The sequence below is a fragment of the Acomys minous genome, assembly GCF_964271855.1.
Source record: "Acomys minous genome assembly, chromosome: 4".
Lineage (NCBI taxonomy): Eukaryota > Metazoa > Chordata > Mammalia > Rodentia > Muridae > Acomys > Acomys minous.
The window spans coordinates 118,493,551-118,515,968 of record NC_140486.1 but is presented as its reverse complement, the minus strand read 5'-3'; the positions used below and the strand labels follow the sequence as shown (position 1 = coordinate 118,515,968).

General features: G+C 37.4%; 1 long non-coding RNA gene across 1 annotated transcript in view; it reads right to left on the bottom strand.

The window, feature by feature from the left end:
• Window positions 1-1,223: 1,223 nt before the first annotated feature.
• The window catches only part of LOC311595696, a 95,456-nt gene continuing 74,261 nt past the window's right edge, over window positions 1,224-22,418 (bottom strand). Inside the window, exons 2-4 of the long non-coding RNA XR_014778549.1 lie at window positions 16,443-16,561; window positions 12,295-12,389; window positions 1,224-1,296 (exon numbers count right to left, since the gene is read on the bottom strand). This is a non-coding gene — a long non-coding RNA (uncharacterized lncRNA). The remainder of the gene's footprint in view (window positions 1,297-12,294; window positions 12,390-16,442; window positions 16,562-22,418) is intronic.

Below are 22,418 nucleotides of genomic sequence, written 5' to 3'. Positions count from 1 at the left end.
GGCTTAGTACTTTCACACTGGAACTGGTAGGGGTAAATGAAGGCCATAATAGCCTTGAATAATTAGGTAAAAGAGAATCTGGCCCATTAGGACTTTTCCTTACTCCTCTCTTCGAGGCCATTGAGTGGCGCATGGCAGAGCCATTAAGCATTTTCTCTCTGCATTGAGCTGATTCCCAATTTGAAACAAACATGAGCTTTCCCCTCTTTCTTTATCAATGCATTTCGTTTTTTAGTGACACGTGTTAATGCAAGTCAAAGATCATACACCTGGAAATGGCTTGGGGGTTTATCCTAGTGTACCTATGCCCCTTATCTTCCTCATCTCAGGTGTACAAGACATATGATACAGATGCTCTGGGGTCACCAAAGCTTATGTGTTTCTGGATCTAACACCACTCATGATTAGTAGTTATGAGCACGTAGCCATGTGATGTGCCATGGCTAGATACATATTTCTTCCAAATAATCTCAAAATCATTTCTTTGTCATCTTGTTCTTTGCCTGTGTAATTGTGAGACAGAGAGGGAGGGAGGGAGGGAAAGAGAGAGAAAGGGATGGAGAGAGAGAGAGAGAGAGAGAGAGAGAGAGAGAGAGGGAGAGAGAGAGAGGGAGAGAGAGAGAGGGAGAGAGAGGCAACATTGTAACCGTACTCTGAAAGGGCAACACTGTAACCACGTTCTGAGAGCACAACATTGTGACCACGCTCTGAGAGGACATGACTTGATTTATTTTGCTATCATCCAGAAGCAATTCAGAAAATGATTTACATTACTTTAAAAGGAAAGGTAATATGTTTTCATAAAGACAGTCTCAAATTCCTTGGGTCCAACCCTCACAATTTTGTTTTATGATTGATTTACTGGTTATATTATGAAAGGATGGCAAGGATCCTCTTAAATCATAAAGCTCAAATAAACTGTGTACATTTTGGCCTGAATTCAGGCTAAATCAACCTTAAGTTGATTCATTAGAGGATGACGTAAAGAAAAACATACAGAGCAACTGCTTGTGTTGACTTACAACCTTATTGTGAATAGTTTAATAGATATTTTCCTCTTGGGAGGATAGTATTTAATCTTTAACAGGAAATTTCAATGCACTTATCCCTCAGGATAAGTTCACAGCCATAAAATTGAAAGGTAGAGTACCACCTATGGATGAATAGTTATGATAAGGAGCATCTATCCTACTTGAGACTTTTATCATTTTAAATGTGTTTACCTGATTATGCTGCATCAGGACCTGCCTCCAGCAGGGCAATGAAAGTTCAGGTCAGTTGAGTTATGGAGCAGCTCTGAATGAAAATTGCCAACAAGAAAACCCGATTGAGTTCAATTACCAAGGAAGAAAATCTTTAAAATACAGCAAGATATTTTTCATAACAGTCAACTTTAACTCTTTTAAATGGAATAATATGTCACAGCAGATGAAAGACTCTCAACCTGACCATGTCTTGCTATATTTCAGCGAGTCCTTAGTATTCACAGCAGCAGGGAGGACTGTGTGTTATCTAGCTAAATTTTCCTTACTTAAAAAGGTTATATCGGGGCTGGAGAGATGGCTCAGCAGTTAAGAGCACTGACTGCTCTTCCAGAGGTCATGAGTTCAGTTCCCAGAAACCACATGGTGGCTCACAAGCATCTATGATTGATCCGATGCCCTCTTCTGGCCTGCAGGTGTACATGCAGGCAGAGCATTGTATACAGAATAATAAACAAATCTTTAAAACAAATAAAAATAAAAAATAATAAGTAAATAAAAAGGTTATATCCTACTGAAAACAAAAGTACAAATAACACCTAGAAAAAACTCAACTACACCAATGACAGGGAAAAAGAAAGAAAGGAAGAAGTCCTGTAATGTGCTTTTTTATTGAGGAAAAGTAAGCTTAAGATCTGTTATTGTGCCAGGCTTGGTGGCACATGCCTGTTGTCCAAGTACTCAGGAAAGAATAGGCAGGCAGAACTCTGTGACTTCAGGGCCAGACTGTTCTAGAAAGCGAGTCCACGAATCCAGGACAGCCAAGGCTACACAGAGAAACTCTGTCTTGAGAAAAAAAATTATTATATATAATTATATAGTTACATATTATATATAATTATATAAATGCTTATTATTATTATTAATTATAATCTGTCCATGTGGTATGAAATAATTGTATGGAAATAAACATTTTCTACTGGGATAAAATAGATGAGGGAAAACTAACTGAAAACACCTCACTAAGAAGTAAGTCTTACTTGCAAGACTGAGTGGTTGAGAACAACAGCAATGCTAGCAGTACTGGCATGCTGTGCCAGCAAAACTACCTTTACAGTTCCAGCTTTAATTATGAGAATGCCTTTGTCACCTAACAAATTCTTTTTAAAGAGTAGTTAAAAACTTACCTCCATGATAGTTTAATTTATATTAAACGGTTTTATATGGAGGAAGGTTTCTCATTTAAAGAAACAGACATAGAGAAAAACAAACAAAGAAACAAACAAAGCCTTGTTGGAGTACAAACAGCATCCTATAATTTGTTCGTGAATTCCTGATTTAAAGCCACTGAAGCGAGAGGAAGGAACAAACCCTGATAAACATGACAACATACAAGGAGAGAAGCCGAGTTTGTGGCGCCAGAAATTGTTGCTGAATTGGAGTGAAGAAACTAAAAGGTTCGAAAGTCACGGTGACTTGCATCTTAATGTTTCAGTTAAAATAAGCAACGAAATAGGCTAATAGTATGCTGGTGCCAGTAAAGTAAACACCATAAGCAGAAAAAGTGTAATGGTTTAGAGACCTGTGCCTCTGTGAAACATCCATCCCTAGGTTCTGAGAGAATTGCCATGAGCAACCCCTGAAGTAGAAAGAATAGTTTTTAAACAACAATTATAGAAAGACCTTTAACTTTCTATATAGTAGGAAGAATCAGGAGCTAAACACAGAGGACATGGGTTGCTTGATCTGGCTTCTACCTAAGTCTTAAGGATCAGGTGTTTCCCTGTGAACACTTTGAAAAGCACTGGATAATTACCTTTCCACTGATGATCTGAAATAATAAAAGCCATCGATGCATATATTATGGAATCAGCGATGTGTATTCTCACATCAGTTGTTTTCAGTGGATTAGTCCTTTGCAGGTGTCTCAGAGCCTTGCATATCTTAGTCCAGAGACCAGCCTAGCAAACCAGGAAGTCTCCTATGGCTAAAAAGTGCTGAGGTGGTGGATCTTTCAAGATAGCCCCTAGGTCAAATAAGAGGTTTTGGTGTGGGGAAACTGACTTGCTAAAGGTGCCTTGTGTGTAACAATAAAAAGAGCTTCTAGGAAGCTGCCTGGGTTCAGTCCTTCAGAGGCTGACCCCTTGCCACTGAGAAGCCTGCGTTCCTCCTGTGGAGGCTCTCTGTCTCTGATCAACCATTCCTCCAAACCCACCAACACTCACACCCTTGACCTGTAAAATTGTAGATGGACTTTCATGCTTTGAATCTTCTTCACTCAAGCCAGACTTTACTGGTTTTGCCTTGGGGATGTGACCTACTTAACCATCCAGATGTAGTTCATCTACCACTGGCCTCTCATAGTCCATTATCCTTATTTTCCTTTTTATATGTTTTTACTATTTTTTAGATTTTTCATATGAAAAATTTTGACCCTACTATTTCTCCTATGCCAAGTCTTCCCAGATATATTCCACCTCCCTACACATCCAAGTTCATGCTCTTCTTCTCCCTCCCAAAAAACAAAACAAAAATAAAAATACCTAAATGATCAAACTATAAATGAAAAGGTACACTTTTTTTTTTCGACTACTACTGAGCATGAAGTCCTTCCTGGAAAGTGGTTGATATACTTATTCGATGTCACACCATTGAAGTAAACTAATTTTCCCTCACCCAACAGGTATCAGTTGCAAATAGCTACTTAATTAGGGGTGAGACTTGGTGCCTATTTCCTTTTCTCTGTGCTGAAATTTTATCTGTCTTCAATTTGTAAAGGCTTAGTGAATTCTGTCACTGTCCCAGTGAGTTCCGGTGTGCATCTGGAAGACAATGTTTCCTTGAAGTCATTCACCCCTTATGGCTCTTACAATCTTTCTGTCTCCTCTTCTGAATAGATCCCAAGGGGAGGGATTTTTATGTAGACCACTTAACACTGAGTGTTCCAAGGTCTTTAAATATGCATTGTCTGGATCTCTGTGTTAATTACCATCTACTGCAAGAAGAAACTGTTATGCCCAGATGGCTAGATTCCCCAAAGACTACTAGGAGTCCAAAGCCATATGCAAAAGCAAGGAGTCTTTATTCAAGCTCTCGATCCCTAGAACCCTCAAACCTCACTGATTCAGTGGATTGGTAGCGAGAGCCCAAAGCCATCATTAGGCGGGGATTTTATTGTTTCTGTTGTTGAGTTCCAGCTTCAATCCATGGCGGTGTGATAAGATGCAAGGGGTTGTCTCTATCTCCTTGTATCTGTTGAGGTTTTCTTTGTGACTAACTATATGGTCAGTGTTGGAGAAGGTTCCCTATGGTGCTGAGAAGAAAGTGTGTGTGTGTGTGTGTGTGTGTGTGTGTGTGTGTGTGTGTGTGTGTGTGATTGGGTGAAAAGTTCTGTAGACATCTATTAGGTCCATTTGATTCATGACTTCTATTAGTTTCATTATTTATCTATTTAGTTTCTATTCTTATGATCTGTTGAATGGTGAGAGTGGGGTGTTGAAGTCTCCCATTATAAATGTGTAGGGACCTATATGTGACATAAGCTTTAATAATGTTTCTTTTATAAATGCAGATGCCTTTTTATTCTGGGCATAGATGTTCAGGATTGAGATGTCCTTTTTGTGTATTTTTCCTTTGATGAGAATGAAGTATCCTTCTTCATCTCTTTGGATTAATTTTGGTTCAAAGTCTATTTTATTAGATACTATTTCTATAGTTCTGTAGTACAATTTTGCTTTGTGTTTTTTTCAGGCTTTCTTTTTGCTTTTCAGTATGTCTGATAGTAGCTTTGTTGAATGCCAGATACAATTTGATATATTTATTAAAAAGAACAGAAAAAAATAAGCCCCAATGTCCTTTTATATAACTAAAAATGGAACTTATTAATAATTGTTGAGGGCCAGAGGCTTAAATGTTCTTTCTACTCTCATCTTTGAGTTTTCATAAGAACTCTTTCTTAGAGGGGTCTGTATCTGAAAGCTCCTTCAGCCCCAGTATTCTGATGACATCCGCTGCCTACCCACTTCCATCCCTTTTCTACCTCTGTCAATTCCTCAACTCCTGGTCTTCCCTAAAAGTCCTTTATTCACATTCAGAAACTTTTTTTTTCCAAAAAAAAAAAAAAGGGCCTTCAGTGTGACAACGACTTTAGAACTGTCCACTGAAGCCTGCTCACCTCATCTTTGGTGAAGCACTGAAGATGATGAGCACCTTTCTCTCGACTTGATCAGTAGCCAGAAGCTTCTTAGAGAGAGGTAAGCTGTAAGCCCACCCCAGATGTCTATATGACGGATCACAGGCCCAGTTTTGTACTGGCCCAGTGGAGGCAGCTTTACTTGCTGTGAGATCCTATCAGGATCTGCGTTAAGCCTGGACGATAGCAGGTCTTTGTCCTTTTATTTCTCAGTTCTCACACATATTCTTTCCTTATCCTGCTTGTGTAGTATTCTCTGAGTCTTGTTGGGGAGGAGGTGAATGAAATGCAGACGATATCTTAAAAATTGTCCTCTCTAGGGATGAATACTGAACCATAGAGGGCCCATGTTTTCATTATCCATTCATGAGTAGCTATACATCTATGCTGAATCCTTTTTCTAGTTATTTCTAGAAGAGGGCAACAATCCTAATCCTGTGCTGGAATGTTGGCTTCAGTCATGGACCTCCATCAAAGCGTCTTATTTCCCTCACCCCTTTAGGTAATCAAAAAGAGTAGAGATGGCGAAAATAAGGCCAAAACTCCTCCTCCTGGCAGTGTAAGTTTCTGCTGAAATTTTCAGTAGGATTTTCGTAGGGAAAATACTTTGGAAATGCTTCCCCATCGCTTCCCCATTTCCTCGTAAAGACATGTGCTGTAAGAATTTAATTTAAGACCCTGATGACTTTCTGGATGTAAAATTTACAAAAGATGTGGGTCCCACTGATTTCCCAAGGACTGCAGCCTCCAGAATCCCCCAGTCTTAGGATACTTTGTACATAGCCTCCCACAATTCAAAAACAACACTGAAGTGTTTCCATATCGCTCCTTTTCAGCCTCACATAAGGTAGTTCAGCTATAAATCTTACTACTCTAAGTATACTTTACAGTGGTGCTTCAGCTTGTGGCTAGAGCCTTTTTGTATGTCAAATATAAAGTTAAATAAATAGAAGACCGCTTAAAGTCCACCTGTGTTTTTTGAGAGTAGGATGAAACCAAAATAATTATGACTGAATGAAGTAAAGGGGTCATATAATGCTCAAGAATTCTTTGAGTGGAACTGACTAGTAAAACTTAATAGTTATAGTTTACTTTTGGTCAAAAGACACAATGAACACTATTATTTAAACTTGTGCTACAAATGACACTTGGTCCCTAATCACAATAACCATACATTTTTGGAAATAGTTATTATGGACATTTTAATATACTTATTTAATTATAAGAATTCAAAGACTAGTTGTTTTTCTTTCTGTAGTGTGCAATGTTAGAAAATTTAAAGTATCTAACTGCATAAAATTGAATATTTTTAATATTTGTGTATAGAGATCATAACACTTTTAGGAACTAAAAAAATTCTGAACATATAAACGGTACTTTCTTGATATTTCAAGGTAAAATAAATAAATATCTGAGTAGAAATAACTGTGACAATAATGAAAGTCATTTACAATTCTCTAGCAAGTAAATCTATATGAATCAACAACAAAATATATGGTTTTCTAAGGTAAAAGTTTTAAGGATATTTGATAATGCATCCTGATGATAGTTTTCCAATAACCCTATAAAAAGTGTGTCTGTCACTCTGTTTCTTTATATAGTGGTTGGAATTCTGTGTGTAGCAGCATTTCTCAGAAGGAACTTCTGCCCCCAAACAAAATAATTTTCTGAAGTTATACATGCAAGTAAATACTAGGGTGAACTAAATTAAGTATAGCACTGCTCTTCATAATAAGAACTTGGACAATCCACTTCATTAAATAACAAATTTAAGAAAACTAGAGTAAGTAATCAGAATGGTAATGAAACACATAAAATGACATTAAAATAGCATTAGTATGGTGGTGATTGATTGCTGAGCTCTTGAGCTGTGTATTTATTTCTAAAGACAGTCTTGCATTTGTCTAGCATAATTTCATACCCAGTATTACTTCAAATATCTATTGTTTTCCAAATGAGCTATTAAAATAACAATTAGGAAGGATTGAGATTATAACAATGAATAGATTAGCTATTATTCACAATAACTTTAATGCTAACTAGAATACATAAAATGACTTGTTTAGCCATTTGCATTTGTCAGATGGAATGGTCGTTATTGTTGTTGTTAAAAAAAAAGCACAAGGTTTGTTAAACTTGATATTTTTAATTACTGATAGAATCTTGTCTCAAGAAAGGGCTTAAATAAAATCATCACTGCAAAATTGTCAGTATGTGGCTTCTTGAAAGAGGAGCCATTTAAAGTTTAAGCTCCCTTTTGAGTTACTATCTATGAACAGAGATGGGCTTTAATGTGAAGAGTTGCTTATGAAAAAGCTTGAGATAAAGGGGAAATAAAAATTCTATATTATAGCATATTTATTGACCTTAGCTCAAGTTAGTAATTTAAATGTAAATATCAAGTTCAAGATTCAATGTTGACTAAATCTAAGTGAGCAAAAATTCAGAGTAGCAGTTCAAGATAAGGTTGCCAATGTACCTAGCCATGAAAGTCCTTGAGTCTAAACATTCATATCACATCCACAGCACAGCATCTTCCAACATTAAGAAAGCCAGAAATAGGGAAAGACTTTCCTTGTCAGTACAAGACTTTTACTCTACTCACTGCAACCAAAGTCTTTGGTGTCTTCAATAGCATGGTCTTACCAATTGGTTGTAGTGAGCAACCAAAGGCAAAACAGCCTATATTGCTTTGGATGACTTTATGGGCTCCCTGACCAGTAACAATGTATAGGAACATACTGTTACTAGCACTGAAATCTAAAACATAAGACGTTAAGTAAGGTGACTTGAACTCAGAAAAACAAGAGACACATATTCTCTTGCATGTGCAAAGCAAAGCTTGCATGTGCATAGGTGTGAAAAGCTGTACTTGTGGGTAAAGAAGAAAAGGACACATGGGGCATGAAAAAAGAAGAGTCTGTGCAAGGCCGTAACCATGAACCAGGGATGGTAGTGGATAGGGAAGAGAGGAGAAAGGAAAATTGCTAAAATGGGACATGTTCAAATTGTAATGATATCTATCTAACACCTTGTACTGTTGAAATATTTTGATTTTTTTTATTAAAATTAAGGTAATTTAGAAAGACATGAACAGGAAAGGAATCACAACTGGCAAGAGACATCTTCCCTTCTCTCATTCATCCCACCCACTGATACTAACATAACACTATCTAGGGACAATCCTTCTGGTAAAGCAACATTGAAGGCACTTGAAAAGGGGCCACCATATTTCAAAAGCTCACCTGTGGCTTTCTCTGTATGTCAAAGGTGGTATTAGGATAGGCTATTCCATGTATGTATATAGACTTTAGACCCTGGAACTGGTGAAGATGATATGATGGTTTCAAATGGTATTAGACAGCAGAAGGAAAGAATAAGTACGCAGTGACTGCACCAGAGAATGGCTTCCGTTCACAGTGAATTTTAGTAATAACAAATAGTTATGTTCTTGAGGAGTCGAGAATACTGGTAAGAAGTCCGTGACTAGCTCTATAGAGATAATAAGATTAGTTATGACGACATTGACATTCAAAGTTCAGTGGTTGGGCACCCATTAGGGACAACTCAAAATTGTGTACAAAGAGGTCCAGGAAACAATATTCAATTCTAGATAATTCAGGAAAATTGAATTAATAAAATGTAATATCCTTCAATAATGAATTCTTTCTAAACGTCTGTCTTATCCAAACACCATAATGCTAAGGTAAGTTTGTTTTATTTTTGTCTAAAGTTCATATTCCAGGATCATGAACATATTTGTTAATTGAAAAAATAAATACTTTTTAAAAATGCATACTGTTCTTGGAATAAGAACTACATGTTTTGGGCTGAAAAGATGGCTCAGAGGTTAAGAGCACTCACTGACTGCTCAAAGGTCCTGAGTTCAATTCCCAGCAACCATATGATGGTTCACAACCATCTATAATGAGATTTGGTGTCTTCTTCTCACATGCAGGTGTATGTGCAGGCAGAGCACTGTATACATAATAAATAAATAAATCTTTTTTTTTTTAAAAAAGAACTACATGTTTTAGCAATTTTATTTTATATCTAACGAATGGAAAGATTTAGCCCTGCTGATTGCAGATTTTTTATAACAAGTGGGGTAAAAATCAAATCATGAAGCTTAGTAGTAAAATGAAATTAATCAACTATATGTCAGTATGTTGTTTGACTGAGTTTTTAAAAGTGGTGCATTCATATCATATTTGAATAGTTGTCCTAAAATAATCAGAGTGGCATTTAATGTACTTTAGAATCACATAAACCCACATTCCAATATACCCTCTTCTAATAGGCAATTTTAATCGAGAATTTATTAGTCTTTTGTCACTATAAATATAAGTACACACACATTAGGCAACCACAAGATATTTACTCATGTTTATTTGTAATCATATCAATGAATTTATGATGTTTACATTACTAAGTGATGTCTTAATCACTGTTCTACTGCTGTGAAAAAACTCATACATAAAAGAAAGCATTTAATTGGGGGCTTGCCTACAGTTTCAGTGGGTTAGTCTATTGTCATCATGGCAGGGAACATGGCAGCATGCAGGCAGACATGGGGCTGGAAAAGTAATTAAGAGCCACAGCCTGATCCACAGGCAGGGAGAGGGCCTGGCTTCAGCTCCTGAAACTTCAAAATCCACCCCCAGTGACACACCTCTTCCAGTAAAGCCACACATCCCTAATCCCTCTCATCCTGTGTCGAATGCACCTGGTGACTAAGCATTCAAATATATGAGCCCATCAGGACCATTCTTATCCAAAAGACCACATGTGGCTTCGATTTTTATTTTTAATGCTTTCTAGAAAGCAACATTCCAATGTAACAATTTATTCATATGCCCATTGCAAATAAACTGTTTTGTAGGGACATATCAGAGCTTTAGCTTAGGAAGTACTCTCCTGTTCTCTTTTTAACACTTTTTAGCTGAAGAAGTACATCAACACCTCTAACGCTTTCCATTATTTCATGCTGCAAGTGCACACATACCACACAAGTAATTTTAGTTTCTATTATGTAAATGGATTTTCATGTAAAATGTTTTACTTTTGAATATAGTTTGATTACTTTGCATCACTTAGTAGTATATTTTCACTCATCTATTGTTTGATTGTTTTGCTTTTGTTTTTGCTACACTGGGCTTCTCTGTGTAAACGTGGCTATCCTGGGCACTTTGTAGACCAGGCTGGCTTTGAACTCACAAAGAGCCACCCACCTCTGCCTCCCTGAGTGCTGGATTACAGGTATGTGCCATTGCACCCTGCAACCATCTGCCACCATGCTTGGCTTTATCCTCATTATTTAATACATATGGTTCATAACTTATTGTAATGTGTACCCAGCTAGAGGAAATTACCTTAAAGATACTAGACATTTTTGTTTTTCACTTAAAACAGCTTTACTAACATACAAACAACTCTTGTATTGATTTATACAAACAGTTCCATGGCTTTCAGTGTATTCCGAACTGTGTGCCCGTCACTCTGGGACTCAGGTTACAGTGTGATTAGCACCACCTAAAACTCGCCTCTTACAGAGGATTGTTCATCAGCCTCATCTCATCTCCTGAAACACTGTAGGGCTGCCTCTCCAGAAAAATAAATGTTACCTAGGTGAGGATGCCATAAGGGGGGATTTTTTTTCTCTGTCAAAAGAATAGCATATCTGGCCTGGATGAGTATCTGAGATTCCAGCACCCCAGTTACCTAGCAAGGCAACTAATGGGCATCCTTTAATAAAGAATGAGAAAGGAGATGGCTGCATTATTTGCGATCCGTAATAGTTTGCAATATTTACATAAAATCCATCATTTATATTCTAACACATAGCTGCATTTCTTCATTTTTTAAGCACATCATATTTTTAAAATGCACCTGTGATGAGTATGAAAAAAAAAGAAAAATGTGTAATAACGTATTCCTAATTCTCCCGAATTTAGGTCGTTATTATATTTTCTTCTTTACCATTTTTTTTTCACTAAAATTTTATGTGGGCTAAGTAATGTTGAAATATCTTTTATTTTTTTATTCAGATGTGGCCGAAAAATAATTGCTTCCAGCATTGTCGGCTCTCCTTTCTGTTTACTCGTAGGCATGAAATCATGCCTCAGTAAGCATGTGCAGAAGTGCAGACACAAAGAATGTAATGCACCAGTTTAATTTAAATGCAAACTATTTATTGCTCTTACATAAAGTCAATAGCATCCATACTAGTGAATTAGTTGCCACTGACCCAAATCAATTTTTTAAATTACATAAAAATTTACTATTGTGTATGTCTTTATATGTCTCTAGAAACTATGTAAATCTTTGCAAACAATTAGCAAATCCAAGAGCACTTTGTACATCTGTGAATTTTTAATGGCTCTTTACACGCTATCTTTCTTCCACCTTCAAGAAATTAATTTCTCTAGATGGCTCCTCCCTCTTCAAGCTCTTTCATATCCAGCATTTAAAGAAGCCACAGAGAATATAAATAACACGAATTCTCATGGTCTATGGATCAGACAACACTGTGAATGGATATTCAGCTGTTTTATGAGCCTTCCGATCACATCTAAATCTTACAGTGCCATTAGCCGAATGCATGTGAGGCAACCAACCCTCTTTTAATTTGACCTAAAGGCCTGTGAAGAAAAAGCTCACCATCCCGAGACTACAGTGCCTATCACAAGGGAGATGACTAAATACAGGATGCAAGCAGGGCATGGTGGTACTAAAACTATTGCTCCAAGGCGTAAAAGCCACGCGTGTCTTTCTGATTCACATATACTTATGGAGAAATGTCTTCTTTAGAACCAAGTCATAATACAAACATGAAGGCGGCCTCGCTTAACCTTGGACAGAGTTGTGATGAGTATAGGAAGGGCAACCCAGCAGTCTTACCTTACAACAGTGACCGTCAGAGCTGGCTGAGAACTCCTGATCCTACGCTTTGGAAATACTGTGTCACACCCTTCAAGTGCAAATCAGAACTCGCCCTTGAACACAAGAAGACACAAAACTCTCATTCAGAATCTCAGTAGTGCCATATTGGTGGAGATAAAGAAGAACATGATAATTATTGTACCATAATTAATTTGATTCTTTGAATTGTACTTTATAATGAGGAAAAAAAAAAACCCTATAAGTGACTGAACGGGGGATCTTGTTATATCCTCCGTCTAGACTATGTCAGTGTTAACATTTTATCCAAGCATGGCAAAATTTATACTTATATAAGTGATGGTGCAGAGAAACTTCTGAACTAGACCACACTGTTGGCAGAATGAAAACAATTTATTGGGGATCAAACTTCCAAGGCAATCTCCCAGGGGGCGGAGGGAAGTACAAAACAGGGAGATGTTATCTAACAGTCAATAGGCTGGGAATCTGAGCTTGTTAACAATCCCTCTGTTTACTTGGCCAAAGTCCTTCTGTTTAGAACAACGTCACCAGTATTGCTATGTTGAGGGAGAGGGAGGTTTAGACCTGCCCTTAAGAGACTAGTGATTATGTGTTACTATCTACTAAATTACAGATTTTCGCAGAATTTAATATACATTTTTTATGAACTAAGAAATTTTGCAAATACATAGTAATCTGGTCAGCATCCTCTCTATAATTATATTATGTAATATAACTTTGGGGACCAAAAAAAAAAAAACAGCTCAGCAGTTAGCAGAGCTCACTACTCTTATGAAGATTCAAGTTCAGCTCTCAGGACCCACACTGGGAGCTCACACACTTGTAACTACGTTCCAGGATAGCTGATGCCTTTTCAGACACCATGGACCCCAGAATGCAAACACGTTCAGTAATAACCTTTACTATTTCTTGTCACTTACTGCATTTATGTTTGGTCTATTTTTTTTTTCTTAGAATCTGGGTCTATGCAAGTATGTTATTTATTTCACTTCACTCTAGTTATTTAATATCAGCTCTTAGACTCATCAACCTTCTCCATAAAAGTGCCTACGCTGTATCTAAGAGGTTCTGAAAAGTTATGTTGTCATTTAAATATGAACCTAAGAGTTTCCTTGCTAAGCCTTCCTTTCAAGTGTCGAACTATCCCTCCATGTCACTGGCCACTTATCTGCTCTGATAACCTGTGAGTTCCCCTCATTTCCTTGTCTCATCTTTCTGCTTATGTCCTCCTAATCGTCGTTAATTCCCTTTAAAGTAGAACTTTATTTTTCTATTTCAATGATCTTTTCCCCCTGGTTTTTTTTTTTTTCAACATTAGGGAGCTTTTAAATGTGTCATAGTGGATTGTTGTCTCCTGTGCTTTGTGTGTGTGTGTGTATGCACGTTTGTTTTTCACTGGTGTTTTTCACTATTACTCTCTACATTTTCTTCTAGATCTTTCACTGAACTAGGAGCTCACCAATTGGCTAGACCTGCTCACGGGTGGTCTTTCTTCTCTGCAATTCTCTGTTGCTCTTTAGGGAGGAAGTTAACTTCAGTAATGAGTTTAATGATTTGACAGAAGCCTTTGAGTTAATTTGCAGTAGAAACTTTCATGGCTGCACATCTGTGCCAGGTAAGATTCAGAAATAGCAGCACCGGGGCACCTGCTAGGCAATATGTCGTTTATAGACTGCTTTTTAGAGCAAAGGGTACCAAGGATAATAAAATTAAGAGAATGCAAAATGTGAAATAGAGAAATCAAGAAGTAAGATAAGAACGAGAAGGAGAGAAGGAATGCATATGTGTTGGAGGTATAAACAGCCCACTAGGTGAGGCAAAAGAAATAATAGCAAGATGCGTGTGAAAAAGCTAACAACTGAACAACACAGTCCACAGGTTAGGTATCAAAATTAATGGGTATTAATATTGAGCAATAAAATGAAACCGATGCATTTTGGTCTCAATTATTGTCTCTTCTTAGTTGGAATAATATTCTGTCTTTCCTCCCCTTATATTTTACTTTGCATTAGTCTCCACAGGCTGGGGATAGGGTGCTAGTCTCAAATTTTTCAACTATTTTTTTGTGTCCTTCCTAATGAGGATTTCCATGGCTGACTCCTGCTTTGTGCTTGTTTGAGACACACACGCCCAAATAATAACCATGTGTCTGGTGTTTTAGGATCAGGTCTTCTATGAAGGATTTCTGTGACTAAGGCTTGGAGGAACCATCCACCTTCATTAACCCTTTCTCTCACCTATCACACCACTGAGCCAAGTTTTATACCTCTGTGTAGCTGATCCAGTGGGAAAGGGCGTTGGGCATCTCTCAGTGTCAGGCTCCTGGATCTTACTCTGCTTGGGGGTCTTTATTGCACCCACTGGGACCTTGATCCAAGTTTCTACCAAATGTTTCTAATTTAACTTGTTCAGGCAAATGTGGAGCACAGGTGAGACTTCTGCGGGCCTAAAGCCTGCTAGTTTCCCAGACTCCTTTTCATGTTAATCCACACTTAGACTCTGGCGTAGGCTTCTAAAGTCCATACTATCTTTTTATACTTCTAGTGGCTGTGAACACTCTACTCTGGTTCAAACATCATAATGTGTTCAATAGTGTTATCTTATCTTCTTGGCAGGAAAAAAAAGAATCAAATCTACATTTTTTAGCTCTTTTTTTTTAAGATTAAGATCTATTAATATTATATGTTATCTTTATTCCCACCAGATTTTACCAATGTGACTTCTAGTCTGCCCTCTACACCAAGATTCCTCCCTTAACAAGTAAACTCCTTTATCATCCAACACTGGTAGAGCATCTGTTTCCTCTTGGAAGTTTGTTTCTTGGTCTGTCTTTTTTTTTCTCCCATGATTTTCTTTCAAATTTTAATGATTTCATTATTCTCTCTCTCTCTCTCTCTCTCTCTCTCTCTCTCTCTCTCTCTCTCTCTCTCAATTTTACTTTTAATATTTTAACTTTTTACATTTGTGCTGCTACCACAAAATACTATGAGCCACAAAAGTTATAAGTAATACAACTCTTACGGTTATGGCAGGGAGAAGCCCAAGATCGAGATAGTGGCAGCTGGTTTAGGTTTCAGTATGGCACATTTTCAAGTGTCATCAAACAGAAGAGAAAAGCAAACAAACAAACAAACGCCAACTGTTTGGTGTTTTTGCCATTTTAAAAGTACAAGGAGGGGGGTAATTAAGCATCAACTTCTTGTTTCATTGAGATTAGCCTTTGAAACTAATTTGGAGGGCATTAGGTCATAGAACTGATTTATTTTTGTCCTTCTATGCACCTGAATTCTGTTTTCTACACTCAGATTTGCAATTGCCATTATACTGTTTAGACAATGATTCCCTTGAGAGACAGAAACAACCAAAATTCCAGTCCCAATACCTACAAAAAAAAGATATATAAAAATAAAATTGCAAAGATAGTTTAAATTAAAAATTTGGAATATAATAAATGGCTAAATTCTATAGAATCTTTATAAACTATTACCAATTTTAATCTTTATAAAGATTTCATTCAATTGTGTTTTAAATCATTACATGTTATTTGTTCAGAGTTATACCTATCCTATTATTCTAAACCAGTGAAAATAAATGAACATAATTCACAATTCCTTACTTTGTAAAGGTTTTTCCATTGCTAGAGCCATATTATTCTCTTTGATACTGAAAGACACACTCATCTATCATTTATCATTTATAGAACCACCAACATTTAACTATTTTTCCAAGGTTTTTCCTAAGGTAGGTTTACTTAAAGATGTTCAGGAATGCCATATGCACTTTTAAAGAATGGTACTTTAGATTTGAAGCCATGGCTAGAGAGAGCTACCATTTATGACGTCTCAGTAAGCCCCATCTCACTTTCATTGAGCTTAAATTGCCAAATACAATATGCATCCTCTTCCTTAAGAGATACAGAAGCAAATTCCAGGAATCTTTGAACAAATCCTTTTGCCTCAGGGCGCAGAGAAACTATTCAAATTACCCAATTAAAATCTAAAGATAAGAAAATACTGGCTTCTAATAGAATCCTCTATAGTAGTTGGGAATCAACTGTAAAAACATCTCCAATGCCCATTCATGAAAAATCTATATTCATTTAGGCACAAAATCTCTCATTCACTTACCATGTACATACAAGCCTTGATTGCTTCCAATCCCTTACACAGAGATGTTTGATACTTTCCTGTCATTCAGACTTATGAGAAGCAAATATTTATATCTTCTATCTCTGGAGTGCCATGCCCTTAAATCAATTTTTAAAATATTACTATATGTTCTTTATTTTTCATCCACTTATTCATTTCTCTACATATTGAACTATTTAAGATTACTGTATTCTACAGTACTTCATATTAATATACAAGGCTATCTCTAAGTATATGGACACACACAAGAAGTTATTTAGAAGATAATAAAGTGGTTTCTCATACAATGTCTTTTATCTATTTTTCTTCTTATTTCAAAGATATTACATTAGAATTATCATTTCTACTATAGCAAATATTCATTCTTGGATCAGTGTGATGGCAGTCACTTGTAATTTCTGCACTGGAGAGATAGAGCCTAGATAGTCAATATTCAGGGATGTAATCCAGCTGTATAGGTGCTGAAGTCCAGATTTGGATACATGAGACACACACACACACACACACACACACACACACACACACACACACACACACATGCACACACACTTTCAGACACACACACACACACACATGCACACACACTTTCACACACACACACATGCACACATGCACACACTTTCAGACACACACACATGCACACATGCACACACTTTCAGACACACACACACACTTTCAGACACACACACACACACACACACACACACACACACACACACTGTAATCCTTTGACTCATATCTCTTCTGTTCCTTCAAGTGACATGACTATAACTTTAAGCCTTGTTGATACTGGGCTTGCTTTTACTTTGGATGATTGATTGTTGCCTACAGTGGCAATGTGACAGTTCCAAGATGATGTGTGCAAATGCAATGCATTCATACTTTTCTTGTGCCTCAGTTAGTTTTCTGGTAAGCTAGAACCTGGTTCACTGCTCATCCAAGGATAATTAGAGATGCGTAAAATAGGTCTCTTTATTGGCCGCTGTTCTCATAATAAATTACCACACCTTTAATCCATTATTCAATACAAATTTATAAGTGTATCTGGATACAGGTCAAAAATCTGACCAATGCTGCTTGGTTAAATTTAAGTGCTGACAAGGCTTAGAGTTTTGTTTCTGAACACTTATGGAAGAATCATTTATTTAAAGTAGTCCTTTAAGTATTTGTGACTCTGATCTTCACATTTACCCACGGGTTTCCTTTTATAACCTGCCAGCTGAATGCTAGCTCTAACATTTAGACGCCACTGCTGTTTTCTTTTTAAAAATTTTAGGGTATGCGTGCATGCGTGCGTGCGTGCGTTTGTGTGTGCATGTGCGTGTGCGCGTGTGTGCGTGTGTTTGTGTGCGTGTGCGTGTGTGCATGTGCGTGCGTGCATGCGTGTGTGTGTGTGTTTGTGTGTGTGTGTGTGTGTGTGCGTGTGTGTGTAAAATGTGTATGTAGGTTATTATACCATGGCATACATGTAGAGTTTAGAACACAGCTCATGGAGGTAGACATCACAACTCAGGTTAGCCGGGTTTCCTGCGGACTGACTTTACCTGCTCTGACACCTCATCTATTCTGTGACTTACATTTAGTATGTAATTTCTCCTTTCTCCATCTTCTAAGTCAATAATGGCAATAAGGGTTTCTATAACACTAAATCTGTTGTGCACCACCTCCAGCGCCATCAATCTAAGCCAGTCATCAAAGTTCTAAAGACTTAAACACCATCAGCCAAGCACATTAATCTTATAACCTCTCCATCCCAAGAACATCTCCTTAATTGCATTTGCAGAGTTCCTTTGCCAACATTAGATAGCACATAACAGGTCTGGGGACTAAGATGTGAATATCTTTGATGAAGTCATACTTTGCCTACACAGTAACCTGAAGTCAAGTAGCTTCCTACAGCAAATCCCATGAATCAACAAGTATCTCCCAGTCAAATATATGTGAAACCTTGGAAAGCCAAAGTGAACTCTGTTACCTGTAGCCTATTTTACAGACTTTGGTTATTGTTGGGAATTCCTGAAATAATATGAAATATGAAATGTGGAACCAAAATCATAAAACCTCACATATAGAATTAAATTCAATTAGTAATTATCTTAAGAACTCATGGCACCTAGACCTGATAAATTCTCCAATCTTCAACTCATACATAAACTATATGAGAAATTTCTGGCAACTAGCAGATTGAATTTTTAAAAAAATGGGTTGGATGCTATTTAAAATGATCGACGGGCATGACCTGTTTGCTAAAAGATACTTTCAACTCAATTCCAACAAGGAGGTTCCTGGCTGCTCCTAGTGAAGGGGGATCTCATTAAACAGAAAACTAAACAGCGAATCCTCCTTTTCACTTCACAGCTGTCTGGCACTTCGGGAGACATAATGCACATGTTGGCTGCGGTTCATGGAATAGATGGAAGATCGTGCAAAAAGTGATATTTGAGGATGAGATTACAAAACATTCGTGGTCATCTCAGAATAGACATCAAGTATATCTATAACAGAGAAATCTATTGGTATCCAAGTTGGAAAGGTGATTAGCTCTCTGAAAATCTGATGCTGAGAATGGACTGCTGTCCCAAGAGCATCTTTGTGAAGGTGCTCATGGAGTCAGTCTTGGAGCCTTTAAAGTCCAGTATTCTCCAAGTTCTCATTTATTCCACTTGCCAATAGCAGGAATCTGCCAAAATCACTTCCCAAGGCAAATCTGTGACCAGGTAACAACGTTTTTTGTTTGTTTGCTTGTTTTATTCTGCACTTCTTCATAATGTAATTGAAGGGCCTGCCTTGTGTTTTAAATTGGCATTTCTTCAGGCTGCATAACTGCTCCATGCCTTCCTCTGTGTCCCACACTTAACTACGTTTTAACATCATAAATCTGTATCATATATCATCTTTAAAATATTTCATATAGTGGAGAAATAACTTGGAAAGACTTACAAAAGCAAGGTAGGCATTTTGTGTGGCAGGGAAAATTCCTAAATGAACCTCACTATTGATTTTATTGATTGACAACGGAGTAGCCATTTTTATACCCAGCTTTATGTAGTCCCTGGAACTATAGAGTGGGTATTAGAGTGGTCATTTATTCAGTGAGCCTTGATTTGGCAATAATGCGAACCTGGTTTGTTAATCTCACATCAGGATGTGCAGCTTGGGAGATTGTCATGTTCTCCCAAAGGGGCATAGGATCACTCAGGTGGAAGTACAAGTAAGCACTCTGGGCTCCTTCCAGAGCAGAATAATTAGACAAAAAGACATGATGATTTTTCTACCACCAATAAAGGCAGAGAGGAGTATACTGGAGTCTAGAAGTTTCTTGTGCTATGTTTGTGTTTTATAGTTAAGAAGTATTGAAAAATTAGAATGTTCATGCAGAGATAATCAGTAAGGACACAGAGGTCAAGAAGGCATTGTCTATACCCCCATGTTTTCACAGTTCCCTCACCAAGAAGGTTCTGGAATACAGTTTCTCTATGAGAGAATGTCAGACTAGTTGGAATATCACATTCAAGGAAACCTATTATTCTCTGCATAGTGGAAAATCCCCAAGGAATGTGCCTGCTTTGGGGACATTACTTGGTGACTTCTGGTTCTATTATCTATTGGAAAGGGTGCAGTTTGACTTCGGTCAGCTTTAGTAGATCCTTGCCAAGCAGGTTGTGGGAATTTTCCCTCTGCTCCACGTGCGGATTGGTTACAAAGTCGTGAAGCTATCTAATTCTCTATTCACCCCTGAGTCACATCCGTTTCCCTGCCTGAATCCGGACTGCCTGAAGAACTGTAAGCCAAGGGCATGTTTTCTGTGTCACCTGGTGTTTAAAACTGAATAGTTGTCCAACCGGCTGCTCATTCAGATAAGATGTGCTATTCAATCAATATGATGGAAAGACTGGAAAAAAGAGAGATACCAAAATACGAAAGAATTGTAAATGAACCACGCTTTCTACACCGTTACTTTATTAATCTGAATAATAGTGTACAAAATAATCTTTTCTGAATATGTGAAGGTCTTTTTATATGTAGTTATTCTATGGAAACATGAAATCTTCCTATTTTTGTATAGTGATCTCTAGTTTGAGATCCTAGAGCTAAGGATTGAGAGTTTGGTCCTCAGGGTCTAGATTTGAGTTACTTCAATACCCCTGATGATGAGGGACAGGAAGGACATCAAAAAGAAAAATGAGAGGATGAAACTCTCAGATGGTGTATCAATAGTAACTCAGACTGATTTACTAGCAAACAGTAGCATCCTAATATCAATTAGAGCTTTTTCTGAACATCGATGTTTTGTGGTACTACAGTTCTGGATCTACTTGAAATACAGTTTCATTATGTCAAGTAATTAAAATCCTGTCTTTAAACATATATAGTACCTGGTCAATTAAATAATTGGATTGAGCTAATGGCGTTGAAGTTATAATATATAGATACAGGTTTGTTGGCAGCAGCGCAGAAGGATAGGGAGAGGTCGCGCTGGGGGTGGAGGGAAGGGAAGGAGAGAGGGCGGGGAGGTGGGAAAAGGGCAAGGCGGGTAAGGGGAAGTGGAACTGGAACCAAAATGTCTGGTGTATATATTGAGTCTCTGGGAGAGGGGGAGCCCCACTCCTAGGTAGAGAGAGGGCAGGGCATTCCAGCCACGCCCTGAAGCAGGGCCTAACAATACCTTTAAGTGTTGTCAAGTTCAATATTTTCCCCTGAAATATATTTCCTTTTGCAAATTTAGAAGTCATATTTTTTCAATGGAAGCTTCTGTTTCAAACTACGGATAAAATTCCAAGATTAACAGAGGAATATACACAGAAAGAAATCCTTTCATGGTGTGACTCTCAAATTATGTCTGTCTATGTTTTTTTGTTTTGTTTTGTTTTGTTTTGTTTTGTTTTGTTAGTTTATTTCTTTTCTATTAGGATTGCCCTGAGGATATGGAAACAGTCAAGCCAGAAAGATTGATGTCTTTGCTTATGTTCGATTGTCAAACATAACAGTAACGGGGGGGGGGGCAGACTCTATGTATTACAATTTAATATAACCAATATCGGCTGAAGGCAAAAAAGAAATTGTAAAATCCCATGGACAACATTTTGAGAACAATGCTTTCAATACACTCAGTGTTCTTTACAGCTGGCCATTTGACAGCAAGAAAAACTTTCTTCTGGAAGCAAACCTTGGTAGTGACCTCAAATTCTGCCTCAGCTAAAGCAAACTGCCATTTACATGGCTTAGCAGAGATGAAATTTTAAGAGGTCTGTTACTGTGCCCCATGGGGGAGCAGCATCACATGGCATAAAAATCTGTGATCTGAGTGCTAAAGCTGAAGGAAGGAACACAGGCAAAAGAGCATCTCGTTTTACGTATTCCAATTTTGGCTGCACAATGGGTCACGTGGCTTTTATTTGAGATGAATGCAGACAAAGGCAAATTTTACAGAATGTGTTTATAAATACAGATCCTACAGCTGGACTTACCTGCTAATAAATGTAGTGGAAAGAAAGAATCATCATATTAAGCACGATTAAACAAGGAATAAGCTATTTATGGCTGTGGAAGTTTCCTTTACAGCCTAGAATAGAACAAAATTTCCTTGGATTCTGATGGTAATAAGAGCATTACCTAGCATGATTCACTATTATTTTCTCAATAGCAACGCTGTTCACATTATTGAACTCAGATTGCCCATCTACATTTCTATGCTGCGCTGATCTGCTATTATATTGGCAGATAAATCCAATTCGCTCAATTCGCTACTCAGTGAAGCTACAAACTGGTTTATGGACATGACACACAATCTACAAGGCTGCTCTTTAACAGATGCGATCATTTCTTTTTACCTTATATTGATTGAATTAAATTATTGCCCTTGGCCTTACTTCTTCCAATGATCTACTTTCAATTAGTTACATTGATTTAATAATTTGGCTGCAACTTTAGTCCTAGTCCATAGCAAAGTCCTAT